The following is a 13,842-nucleotide window of genomic DNA, read 5'->3' on the forward strand; positions in this document are numbered from 1 at the left end:
TGTGTCCTAATAAATATCCATCATAATTAGTCTGAAGTTAATACTTTCAAATTTTGAAGTTTTTTATTAATTACATATTTTTTATTAGTGCATGACTGCAGTACACAATGATTACATTTATTGTGGGGCATTGGTACATGAATGCAACACATCTTAATTCTTTTTGTTCCCTTGCCCTCCCATCCCTTTGTGCACTCTCCAACTCTTGACCCCCTTCTCATGTGAAAAAACTTTATTTCCCTTTTTTTTCTTGGAGACAGTCTGTAATTCAGGCTGGTCTTGAACTCACAGCAATCCTCCTACCTCAGCCTCAGAAATGTTGAGATTACAGGCGTGTGCCACCTGGCTTCTATTTCCATTTTTTTCTTCAACTATCTTTGTTAAAAATCCTTTTCCCTTTTCTTTCTTCCCTTCCTCCTCCATTTCTTATCTCCATTCCCTACTTCCTATTATTTACCCTTTTTCTGGTTTTTATTTATAATTTGGTTTTCTCATATAATAGAAGCCATGCAATATTTAAACTTGTGGGTCTGATATATTTCAATTAACCTGACCTCAAGGTGAATCAATTTATACAGAAAGCCTCAAGTTTCTCTTTCTTTATGCAGAGTAGTACTGCACTGTGTATAAATACCTTTTCTTTATCCATTCATGTTTTGATGGACAGATAGGCCATTCCAAGATTTAGCTATTACAAATTGCTATTAACTGGGTATTCATGTATCACTGTAACACGATGACTTTAACTCCTTCAGGAAGGTCCCTACAAGGAGAATAGCTGGGTCAAACAGAATTTCTACTTTCAGTTTTTTTTTTTTTTGGAATCTCCATCTTGATCTTATCTCCATAGTTATTATACTAGTTTACACTCCCACCAATAACGCAGAAGGTTCCTTTTTCCCCACAGTCTTACCAGCATTTTTTATTATTTGATTTCTTCATGATAGCCACTTTTTCTAGAGTAAGATGGAATCTCTGTACTGTTTTAATTTGCATTCCTCTAATTGCCAGTGTTTATGAAAATCTTTTCATCTATTTTTTGGCGATCAGTACTTCCTTCCAAGAAGTATCTAGTCATTTCACTTGCCCATTTTTTGATTGGTTCTTTTATTTTGGGGAGTCTAGTTGTTTCTCAATTTTTCATATATTCTAAATGTTGGTCCTCCGTGAGGAACAACTGAGAAAATGTTTTTATCCATTCTGTAGGCTGTCCCTTCACACTCTTGGTTGTTTCCTTTGGCATGCAGAAGCTTTTTAACTTGGTATGATTCCATCTGTTGGTTCTCCATATTATTTCTTGTGCAACCAAGGTTCTTTTCAAACAGTCCTTGCCTAAGCCTATGTCTCTAAGAGTTTTACCTGTTTTATCTTCCAACAGATTCTTTCTATTTTAACATTTAGATGTCTGCTCCATTATCATTTTTAGCTTAGTACACAGTGAGATATATGGGTCTAGACTCAATCTTCCCCATGTAGTTTTCCCAGAACCATTTATTAAAGAGACTCTTTCCTCCAGTGTATGTTTCTGGTTGCTTTGTCCAAGATTAAAAAGTTGAATGTGTCTATGGTTGTTCTCCTTCCTCTATTGTTCCACTGATTCACATTTCTGGCTTTGTGCTAGTATCATACTGTTGTTATCACTGCAGGTTTGTCATATAACCTCAAATCTGGGATTGTGATGCCTCTTCCTTTGCTACTGTTAACCAGAAAACTGCTTTTGATATTCTGGTCTCTTTTGGTTTCAGGTAAAGTTTTGATCTGTAAAAACTGTTTAGTTTTTGAGTGCCACTGGATTAAATCTATATACCAGTTTTAGAAGTATAGCCATATTGTCTATATTGGTTCCACCAGTAGAGCAACATGGGATCTCATTCCATTTCCTGACGTTCCCTTTGGTTTACTTTTTCAGAGTTATGTAATTTGTTGTAGAGATCTTTTGCTTCCTTAATTCCTAAGTATTTTAACTTTTCTTGATGCTACCTTAAATGGTATATTTTCTTAATTTCTTTCTCAGTGAATTGATTATTAGTTACTAATAAGAAATAATATGCACAAGAAATAATATGGAGAACCAACAGATGGGATCAAACCAAGTTGAAAAGCTTCTGCATGACAAAGGAAACAATAATAGTAATTATTCATTACTACCGATTTTTTTGTGTTGATTTTGTATCCTGTTAACACTTCTGAATTTGATTCAAATTCAGAATTTTTTTTGTGGAATTTTTTGAGTCCTGTAAGAATCATGTCATCTGCATATGATGATGTCTTTCTTTCCCATATGTATTTATTTTCTTCTCTTACCTGATTGTTCTGGCTAATGTTTCATGACTATGTTAAGCAGGAGTGGTGATAGTGGATATCTTATCTTGTTCTTGATTTTAGAGGGCACGCCTTTAGTTTTTCCCCTATTTAATATGATGTTGGCCTTAAGTGTGTCATAAATGGCTTTTATTAGATTGAGATAAGGTCCTCTAAAACCTATTCAGGGATTTGATCCTGACTGAATTTTGGATTTTTTCAAAGGCTTTTTCTATTGTTTCTATTGACACATCATGTGATTTTTCTGTCTGTTTATATGTGGAATTAAATTTTTTGATTTGCACATATTGAGCCATTCTTGCATCCCTAAAATGGAGCCTACTTGGTCATGGTATATGATCTTTTTGATGATTCATTACATTGTTTGCCAGTACCTTGTTGAGGATTTTAACATCTATGTTTATTAGAGATATTGATCTGTAATTTTCATTTTTGGTTGGCTTCTTGTCTGGTTTTATAATGAGGTTAATACTAGCTTCCACGAATGACTTTGTGAGTAAACATTTCCTTTCGATTTCACTAAAGAGTTGGAGGGGTATTGGCATTAGATTTTTTCTGATATTCTTGTAGAAGTCAGCAGCGAATCTATCAGGTCCTGTGCTTTTCTTAAACGGTAGGATTTTTACTACTGCTTCAATTTTATTGCTTGTTATTGGATTATTCAGAATTTTTAAGTCTTTCTGGTTCAGCTTTGGTAATTCAGATGTATCTAGGAATCTATCCATTTCTTCTGAGTTCTCCAATTTGTTGGCCTAATGGTTTGTGAAGCAGTTGGTGACATTTTGGATTTTGACAACGTCTGCTGCGATTTCACCTTTTTCATTTCTAATTGCATTGATTTGTGTCTTTACTTTGAAAAACTGACTGAAGGTTTGTCTATTTTTTATTCTTTCAAAGAACCAGCTCTTCATTTATTCTTTGTATCTTTTCTTTTTAGTCTCTGTTTCACTGATTTCTGCTCTGATTTATAATTTCCTTCATCATTTTACCTCTGGAATCAGGGCGTTGTTTCTCTAAAATCTTGAGATGTATCATTAGGTTATTTATTTAGGCTTGCTCTGTTTTTCTGGATGCAGACGTTCACAGCTATAAAATTCTCAGAAATGTTTTCACTGTGTCCCATAAGTTCTAGAATGTTGTACTGGAATTATCATTTAATTTTAGGACCTCTCATTTATTTCTCAATTTCTTCTATAACCCATTGATTATTCAAGAGTGTGTTGTCTAATTTCCATGAATTTCTCTAATTTTGGAGGTTTGTCCTTCCATTGATTTTTAGTTTCATTGCACTATGATTTGATAATATCCATGGCAAAATTTCAATTGTTCTGTGCTTAGTTAAGCACGCTTTATTTGCTAATATGTGGTCAACTTTGAAGAAAGTTCCATGAGCTGTTGAGAAGAATTTGTATTCTGTTGTTGAGAGGAACACTCTATTTAAGTGTATTTGTTCCAAGAATTAGTTCGATTCTGATACTTCTTTGTTGATTTCTTTGTTTAGTTGATATTTTGTGATAGTGGGTTACTGAGGTCACCTACTATAATTGTACTTATATTTATCATATATTTTAGGTCCAGTAGTGTTTGTTTTATGAAGTTGAGTGCACCATTGTTTGGTACATGTATGTTTGTATTTGTTATCTTTTCCTATTGAATGCTTCCCTTAACCAGTATGTAGTGACCATCTTTACCTCTTTTGATCAGTTTCAGCTTAAGGTCTAGTTTTTGGAAAACAGGATAGCTACTCCTGCCTGTTTTCAGTTTCCTGTTGCACAGAGTATTGTTTTCCTTTAACTTTTAGTGTATTAATGGGGGCAGGAGTTGTATTTCTTATATATACCATATTGCTGGATCTTGTTTCTTGATGCATTCTGCTAATCTGTGGCTTAGATTAGCAAATTTGGTTTAGACCAACTTGAGATCAAATGATGGCTATACCATAACCATCATAACCACTGATTTACTCCTGAAATTTAATAGTTTTATAGCTACTAATTTCCTTTCTTCCCCTTCTACTTACTTAACTACTTTCCATATCTGGTCCATTCATTGTACTGAGACTTTAGGCATTGTTACCTGACTTGTCTCTTTCTAGGCTAACCTTGAGAATTAACTCTCTCTAATATGGCAGGCACTGCACTAGATTACTTCTCAAATGTTGCTTCACTGTGAAGCCACTCTCAATGTAAAATCCCATCTTGCTTTTTTAATTTTTTAATTTTAGTTTAGTTTATACCTGCTGTGGGCTTTTCTTAGGGGTGGTACTTTTGTTCCATCTGTTGTTTCTCCCTAAAGATGCCTACTCTTCTAGGCAGGCTTACCTGTTTTGTGGGTGAGAAATAAGGTCTGAGAGTCACTTATACAGCCTGTGCTAAGTAGAAACAAGGTATAGAGTCTGCTACACATATGAAGCTTGAAGTTTGAAGACCATGGTGGAGAGGGCTCTTCCTGATGTGGCACAGGCAGGGTCCTCTGAAATTTTGAATTCTTCAACAATTCTATTACTGTATGACCATGTAAGTGGAAACTAAAGTGTTGAACTCTTAAAACAGAAAACAGTGGTTGCTAAAGGCAATGAAATGGAGGAAATGAGAGGATGTTGGTCAAAGGATACAAACTTTCAGATATAAACTGAACAAGTTCTGGAGAGCTAATGTGTATCACAGGTAGCGATGACGTGACTGAGATGTTTATTGCACAATGCATACATCACATATGATGTAAAACAGGGTGTAATAATATAACTTGATTGTAGATGATCTTTGTCAACTAAATTTTTTTAAAAGGTCTACTTGCTTAACGTTTATCCAATATATTTTTGTTTTTAAATATTATCGGTCCTGATCATTGTTCAAAGCATGAACTTATTTACCACCTCAACTGCTATTCAACTAGATTTTTTTTCAAATGCCTTTTTACTTGTGATTTTATTTTTCTTCATTCACTGAGTGCTCTGAGATCCAGGCAAATTCTTACATGTGCAATCTCTATTCACTTCACAGGAGTACCCTTAAGATTTTATCACGACATGTGTCTAAAGAGAACTCCTGTGTTTCATTTCCCCCACAGGAATTGCACTAGTCTGGGTAAAGATCTGTGGCAGCAGTACCAGAGAGGTCTCTGGGCATCTCTGGTAACTGTGGGTTGCTCGCTAGATGTTGGAGGAGCAGCCATTGAGTATAATAAAGGCATTTCTTTTGGCTGTATGAGTTAAGCAGTTAACATGTGAAGCCTAAAATCAGTAAAATCTTCTAACCCCAGGACTCAGTTCTGGCTCTAGTATTGGCAGGTCCCAGAAAAGCAACCTTCAAACCTTATCATGTATTTCTTACAATAATTCTAGACAACTATATACCCTCTGTACACATTTATAAGTGAGAAACTAGTAATTTTTAACATCAACTTAATGAGCAGCAGAGGTAGAATTTTTGGTACATTACATTAACACTTAACATAAAACAATGTAAAACAATGATGTCACTCTTAAGAAGACTCAATTATATCTGACTGTCTTGGTTATTCTTCTCTAATTGCTGAGACAAAATACCTGACACCCAAAATTAAGGAGGGAAAGGTTTATTTAGCTCACAGTTTGTGCAGGTTTTTGTGCAGTCCATATTTGGCTGGCTCCAAGGCAGAGTGACACACGGCACAGGGCAACAGTTCATGGCAGCGTAAGATAGCAAAAGCAGCAAGAGCAAAAAGGGAGGAGTGTGGTAAGCACCCTCTTTCTCTCCTTTACATTGTATGCAAACTACCGGCCCCAGGGGCAGATGTAGCACTCACACCCATAATCCCAGCATTTGACTATGGCTCAGTCATAAACTCTAGAAGCCCAACCCATGACTGCACGAGGATTTGGGGGAAAATGCAGACAGAAACCATAACACTGACCATTACAGCAGTCTGTTCCTGGAATGATCCATTAAAAATACCTACACAACTCTTTTTTTTAATACAAGTTTACAGTATTCCCTTTTTTCTTCAAATTCTTACTTTAGTACTATTAGCCTTTTAAAAATGAGAATTTCATCCTGCCATAATATATTTTAATGAATGGATATGGTTTATTGATTACCCTGTAATCACTATTTGTATCAAATTTATATATTTTATATATATATATATATATATATATATATATATGAAACTTGTCATTTTCTCTGATTATAACATAAAAGCAGGGGTCCAAGAGATGCAGAGAGGGGCAAGAAAGGAGATAAAAAGGATTTAAAAATTTCATGTACATATAACAATTCCACACAATAAATCATTGTATACTACAAACGTGCACCAATCATTTTTTTAATACAAGAACAAAACAAAATTCCTGTACTTTTATTAGAATTACTAAAACTCAAGTATATAAAATAAATATGACATTTATTAATAAATATTACAAGTAAATTAATTAGATATGTATCTCAAAGAACTAGACAGTGCTATATTTTTTAGTTCATGTATCCACAGGTGTCTAGTATTTAATTGTAGATAGGGAGAATTCAGCATCAATTTTAATCTTGGTTTTTGTTTTCATATTGTAAGCTTTAAGAAAATAAAAATACGGGAGCATTATGATAGCAGTGCTCATTAATCTGTTTCTTTCCTATGCGAATGTCCCCAAACCACCTTGTGATTAATATGCAAAAATCCCTTTTCCAATCATTTAGAAGACTTGCATAAAACAGTCAACTTTGTTGAAAGCAAAGCAGAAACTAATATACAGCAAGATTTATTACATCATCCATCAATTACTGTCTCAAAATTAATGATATTTTCCTTTTGCATAATATTCTCGAGGGACATCCACTCTGAGACAAGAAACACCACAATACGAGTAGGTTTAGTGAGAGGTGCACCTTTCTTTTATAAAGTAGGAGAAAGGTAACTGTGAGAGGGAGGTTGAGAAGGATATCATGAATATATCAGGTCCTTTCCTAGATAGAAGAGCTTTAGGAAAGAGTATTTACAGAATCTGAGGAGTCACATGTCAATGCTATCCTTACATCTTTGCATTTCTCCAAAAGTTACTTTGTTTTTCCAGGTGGCTTCACATCTCAGTTTGAAAAATGCTGTCTTAGCCAAGATATCATGTGTCCAGAAATAATCAGGGAATATCAGTCTAAAGTGAGTACATACAACAAAAGAAAGTACTGGCCCATTAAAGGAAATGTGTTTCCTGTGGGATTTCCAGAAAAACAGGAGCTTAAGGGTGTGATAAAAGAAGTCACAGACTATTTTTAATACCTTAAATAGTAGATAAAACACTTTAGTTAGATTAATGAGCATCTACTGAGCCCTATTAGTGTAGGTATGATAGCGGAGAATCGGAATATAGTACATAGTATCTGTCCTCATGAAGACCCTTTATCCTTGAAGACCTTGTCTTGAGGGAATTTCAAACTTTCATGGGCCACCTGCTAAGGAAACGAAATTCAAGCAGGAAAATGATACATATGTCATATTATTAAACTGGCAGTTTGGTGGAGAGAAAAGAAGGCATCCACAGGACACACCATGCTGTGAGGGATGTTCTAATGTCAGAAGTCCCTCATCCACTATGTGGCACTTCTCCTAAGATCTACATCAGAGAAAAGTTTGTAGACTTTTGCCAAAATAGAGGGCATAACCAGAGAAAAATATAATGAGCAGTTATATATGTCTTAGATACTTCCTTCTTGCTGTGAGAAAATACCTGACACAAGTAAAGAGGAGGAGAGATTTGTTTTGGTTGACACTTTATGGAGATTTCAGTCCATAGTTGGCTGGTTTCAAGGCAGGCAGCATGACAGAGGAACATGAAGAAGAGTAACAATTCATGGCACTGAAGGCAGGAAGCAGCAAATGGTCAAGGGAGCAGAGATCCCACTTCCCACCAGGCTTTACCTCCCAGCATCACACCCTGCTATACATTCATCAGTAGATCCATCCCTTCCCAATCACCTCTCCAAAGCTCCCCCTATGAGCACATGAGGCTTTGGGCAAGGGGATATCCAGATATAAATCACAACATACACAGACATTTTCCCACTTCCCCTCCTCCCAACCCCAATCCTAAAAAAAGTTGCAGGAGATGGGCAGACAAAACAAAAAGAGTGAAAAGGTTAGACTACAGCACTCTTTCCCCACTACAGGCTTTTGGATGGGTTGGAAGGAAAGGGAAATTTTTGAAAATGTGTAAGTTTTTATTTAAACTGGTCTAAAATTTTAAAGTATTTTAATGTGTAAAAGTGACCAGAAAAGTAGGGTATTTTATTTGCCTTTAAGGGTTACAGAAGTGAAACCCTAGAGTCTGGGAGTATAGAACAAGAAAAAAAATTGAGTTTGTTACTTATAATGCCCTGACAAATTTGATAACTGATTCAGTAATTGGTTACAAAATATTCAAAGAAAGCAATAATAACTACAAGAGGTTGCTCTAAAGAACAAAGTAACAACTATAATGGAAGTTATCTGCAAACTGTAAATCCATCACAAACATGTCAATAATTATATTTTCTTCCAAACCATATCACTGCTGTTTCTCACTAGAGGAATGCTCTTCAGCTAGCATCTGGAATTTTAACCATGGTATTTTTCTAATTACTTCAGATGCCTTCAATTATGAGGATTCTTCAAGTAGCTTGTTTTACTTATAAATAAATTCTTTATGAATTTGACATCTGTATTTGGCCAATATTTGTCTCTTTAGACTTCTTTTTGTTCTAAACCATTAATATTAGTCTTACAGAACTGTTATTTCTAGTGAATCTGGTAACAAAAATGATTTGCATGATTTTACAAATGAAAACAAAAAGATACCCTAGGCATACTTTTTGATGTATCATATAAAGAGCATACTTAATCTCTTGACTATAAAAACAGCTGACTGATGAATTATACCTCAAAATAATTCTGACATTAATAATTTAAAATGAAAGCTAGAATGTTTTTAAGAGTTAGCTTCTTTTGGCTTATATGTGGTTTATATTTAATCTCTCTCCATTGCTTGTCCCAGTACTTTGTCATTCTGCTAATTTTCCATTTGTAGCTGCAATATTTTTTCAATAGCTGACAAATTATTACCTTTCTGGTTAAAGATCTAAGTTTCCAGAAATGAGTATTGTGGACTAGGTTTCCCATCACTTTTATGAGGTAAAAGAATATTCTGTCCATAAACATATTTCTGTAGTGATGCAATTCTTCTGCTTTTTTTATTCCACCTTGCCTATTTATCCTTTTACTTCTTAGGTAGGTAGGGAACAGAGCCCCTATAAAGCTACTGCAACAGCTCTACGAGACAAAGAGGCAGAGAGTGTAGCACAAGTGTAGTGCTGCTTACTAATGATTGTTCTTTAAAGCAACTAATTTAATTTATTGTTTTGATTATTACTACATGTTTGTTACTGTAACATTGCACTGTATGCTTAAATTTTTTAACTCGAATCTCATCTCCTCTGTTTGCTATTAATAACCAATTTCCCTTCTTTTATTTCCCTGGTACCAAGATCCATGTAAAATCTCCAAAGGGAATTATATTAGCTCCTTTGCACAATTAGGCACTCAAAGGATGCTCATCCCTTGAAGTCAATGGGCCTTAACAATCAGTATAGATCAGGAAATTTGTGAATACTACAAATACATCCTATATCTAGCCTGTCATTTTTACTAACTTTCCATTTCCTTTTAGGTGGCATAACTAAATCTAAAATGAATGAATGACTGAAATGTAAAAATGCTATAAAAATATAGCAACACTTTGTACTTCATTCATAGAAAATTAAAACTTTCTCTGGTTCATTGACAGACTATAAAGCAATGACTTAAAAATGCATCAATAGTAGAGTTTTCTCTGTAGGGGGAAAATATAATTTATCCACATTCCCCTCCCTATATTAAAATCTACAATTAAAAACAAAATATTCCCAAATTAAATTGCCTCATCATCACTCTTCATAAATCAAACTTGTCTATCAAAACCAGTTTATTGGACCCCAGGTCTTGTATCCTAAGTTATTCACCAAACTCCCTTGCTGCTTCCCCCTAATTGCTGGCAGGAAATCTGAACTACAGGAATGAAATAGGCAACGGCTAGAAATCGTGATTAAGTTTATTGGAAATATGGACTAAATATGGCACTTTAATTAGCATCAGACAGAAGGATGAATTGCTCTCCAACAAAGCACAAACTGTTGAAGCAATAAAATTTAGAAAACGTGTCTGAGCCATAATTCACAATGATGATGGAGAACATGAATCTCTTTCCTGTTGTGCCAGAGAGGTAGGGTTGAAAGGAACTGTACTACAGGAAAGCTGCAGTTGATAAGCAGTAAGAAGATACACTTTTAAGATAATCTGCTTCTGGGAAACAATAATCAATACAAATATTTTAATTCACTTTAAAAGTTAATTCAGTATTCACAAAAAAAAAAAAATACTAAGGCTATTTTAGTCAAGTTTCTCTGGAAAGAAAAACCAAAAACAAAAGTTGCTATATATTTTCTCTCTGATATTCAAGTATTTTAATTCATTTTAATTGTATGCTCACATGTTCCCAGTTTTTTATGAGTACATTGTGTTTTAGAAATATGCTGAGCAACATTCTATAACAACTTTCATTATTTGTGAGAAAAGTCAGTGTTAAAAAAATCACTACTAAGATAAAAGCCAATTCATTCCATTGACCAAACACTGAAGTATCAATTAAACATAAGAGTTTGTAGCAATTACACTAAACAATAAAAAAGTCAGATACAAACAGTAAATATTGCAAGATTCCATTTTTATGAAAGATCTAGTAAAAGCAAAATTATACTGCTCAAGATTTCGTGAGTGCTTTCCTGGAACTTGAGTGGTAATAGGAATACAGTGCAAATGGGATTGTGAGGATAGTTGCATGACTGAAAAAAATTATGAAATACCATTTAATTTATGAAGGGTGAATTCTAATATATATATTATATATCTTAACTAAAATTATATCTATATCTATCTATCTATATATCTTAACTACAATTTGAGGGTTTTAGGCCAGTTTTTACGCTAGGTTTTAGGCCATACGCTAGTAAGGTGGACTAAATAAACTAATGTGAGTGTTGTAAAGGAGCTTCCCCACCGGTGTGTGGAGGCACACTGGTGCATTCTCAGTGCATCATAGATGGGGAGACCCAGTCCCCTTACTGGAGGATGGCACAGTGGGACCCGGAGCTCATGTTTTTGGCAGCTAAGATGCTTTCCCCACTAAATTATTTACTGTACAAATAATATATTTAGTAATTGAAAAAGACATCATAATGATAAAAATGAAAGTAAAGTATAGCAATACATATTCATGCACCTAAAGCAGTACATCAAGGACAATTTATAGCTATAATTGCATACATTAAGATAGAAGAATGCAAATCAAGAGCCAATTAACTGGGAGAGACCATGTCCAAACTCATTCTGCCAAGCCACTATATCCTGATACAAAATATAAGATAGAGATACCACAAAAAGATATCATTGAATAATATCACCTACAAAAATCTTTCACAAAATAATAGAAAATATAATTTAGTAACAATTTGGAACTGTGTGAGGGGTACAAGCTTGGCTTAAAACCTGAAGACCATGTAACAAACTATTTGAATAGAATTTAAAAATTATGATCATTTTAACAGATGCAGAGATACTGTGACAAAATCCATTAGATTGAAAACATTTGTAAGCCTGTAAGCATATAATAAGCACTTAACAAGCCTGTAAGCCTGATAAAATCTTCTGCGCTAAACCCTCAGCTAGCATGATATTTTGAAAAGCTGACATACATTTGTCTCCTATGAACAGGAACAAACACAATGATGTCATTCTCACAATTTCTATTCAATACCACACTAGAGGTGAGTTAGGCAAGAAGACAAAATAAGCATCTATCTTGGCCAGAAAGAAATAAAACTGCATTTACATTTGAATGATATTCTGTTGTATACAGGAAAATCCTGAGAAATCAACTAAAAACTTAGAATAAAAATATTCACCAAGACTACATTATGCAAGATCAATGCACAAATCAACTGTATTTCTATATATCTGGAATGTATGATCCAAAAACAAAATTAAGAAAATAGCTTCAATTACACTTAGCATCAAAAAAGAAAAAAAAGTAAATATTGTTGAACAAAATTAAAGATCTAAATACTTGGATAGACATCCACATCCAATGATAAAAAGATTTCTTATTAAGATGAAAATAGTTTCTACACTGACTGTATTCAATGCAATCTATATCAGAATCTCAGCCTAGGAGGTTTGCAGAATCTCTGCAGAAATTGACAAACTGATCTTGAAATTTATACGGAAATTCACAACAGCCAAAACTATCTACAAAAAGAACATAATTGGAGGGTTTGCACTCTGGACTTTAAAACTTACTAAAAAGTAATAGTAAAGAAAATGGTGTGGTATTAGCAGAAGGATAGATGTATAAATCAATAAAATAAAAACGAGAGATAAAAAAATAAATGCATGTACTAATGCCCATTTGGTTTTCAAATAGGATGCAAAGAACGTATTTAGTGGGAAAGGAAAGTTTTTTTTAACAAACTGTGCTGAAAAAACTGAACAGTCAAATGAAAAAGAAGGAAGTCAGATCCTTACATTACACACATCGTGTAAAAACTTAACTCAAAATGGCTCAATCACATAAATTGATGAGTTAAAATGACAGAAACTTTAGAAGAAAACATAAGGACAGATCTCTGTGATCTTGTATGGTAATAGGGTTCTACAGTATAAGTTGCAAACAATAAACTGGACGTCATCAAAATTTTGTGCTTCCAAAGACAAATCAAGGAAGTGAAAAACCCACACAATAAAAGAAAACATTCATGAATCATATGATGGAAGTATAGTATTTAATATATACGAAGAACTCTTAAAATTTGATAACCCAAGACCAATAGCTAAATTAAAAGGGACAAAAGACTTGAATACACATTTCTCCAACGTATTCAAATGGCACTTGAAAAGATGCTCAGTATCATTAGTCATTACACAGATCCCAAACACACTCAGATACTTCATATCAGCTTGAAAAGGTAATACACACACACACACACACACACACACACACACACACACAAGACAGGCAATGAAAACTACATACTGATAAGGTGGAAACCACTGAAAACCTTATACATTGCAGATAAAAATGTAAATGGGGCAGCAATTCCATACCCAAGCATATAACCCAAATAATTGCAATGGGGACTCAAAACAGTTATTTGTACACCAATGTTTATTGGAGCACTGCTTTCACTAGACAAAAGGAAGAAATAATCCAAGCATATATCACTCAAGATGACTTGATAAGTATGGTGTGTGTGGTACATATACATGATAGACTATTACCCAGTTATCAAAACGAAGTCATGATGCCTGCTACAAGATTTAAATGTGCTAAATGAAAGAAGCCAGGCTGAAGATCTTATGCTTCTATTTATGTAAAATATCTAGAGTAGGCAAATCTACATGTACAGAAAGTAAATTAGGGCTAAATGG

General features: G+C 34.1%; 1 protein-coding gene across 1 annotated transcript in view; it reads right to left on the reverse strand.

Moving 5' to 3' along the window:
* The window catches only part of Cadps2 (Ca++-dependent secretion activator 2), a gene marked incomplete at its 5' end in the record, with an annotated part of 523,834 nt that overhangs the window by 272,651 nt on the left and 237,341 nt on the right, over nt 1-13,842 (reverse strand).

Source organism: Chinchilla lanigera, unplaced genomic scaffold, assembly GCF_000276665.1.
Source record: "Chinchilla lanigera isolate Chin_1 unplaced genomic scaffold, ChiLan1.0 scaffold00078, whole genome shotgun sequence".
NCBI classification, from domain to species: Eukaryota; Metazoa; Chordata; class Mammalia; order Rodentia; family Chinchillidae; genus Chinchilla; species Chinchilla lanigera.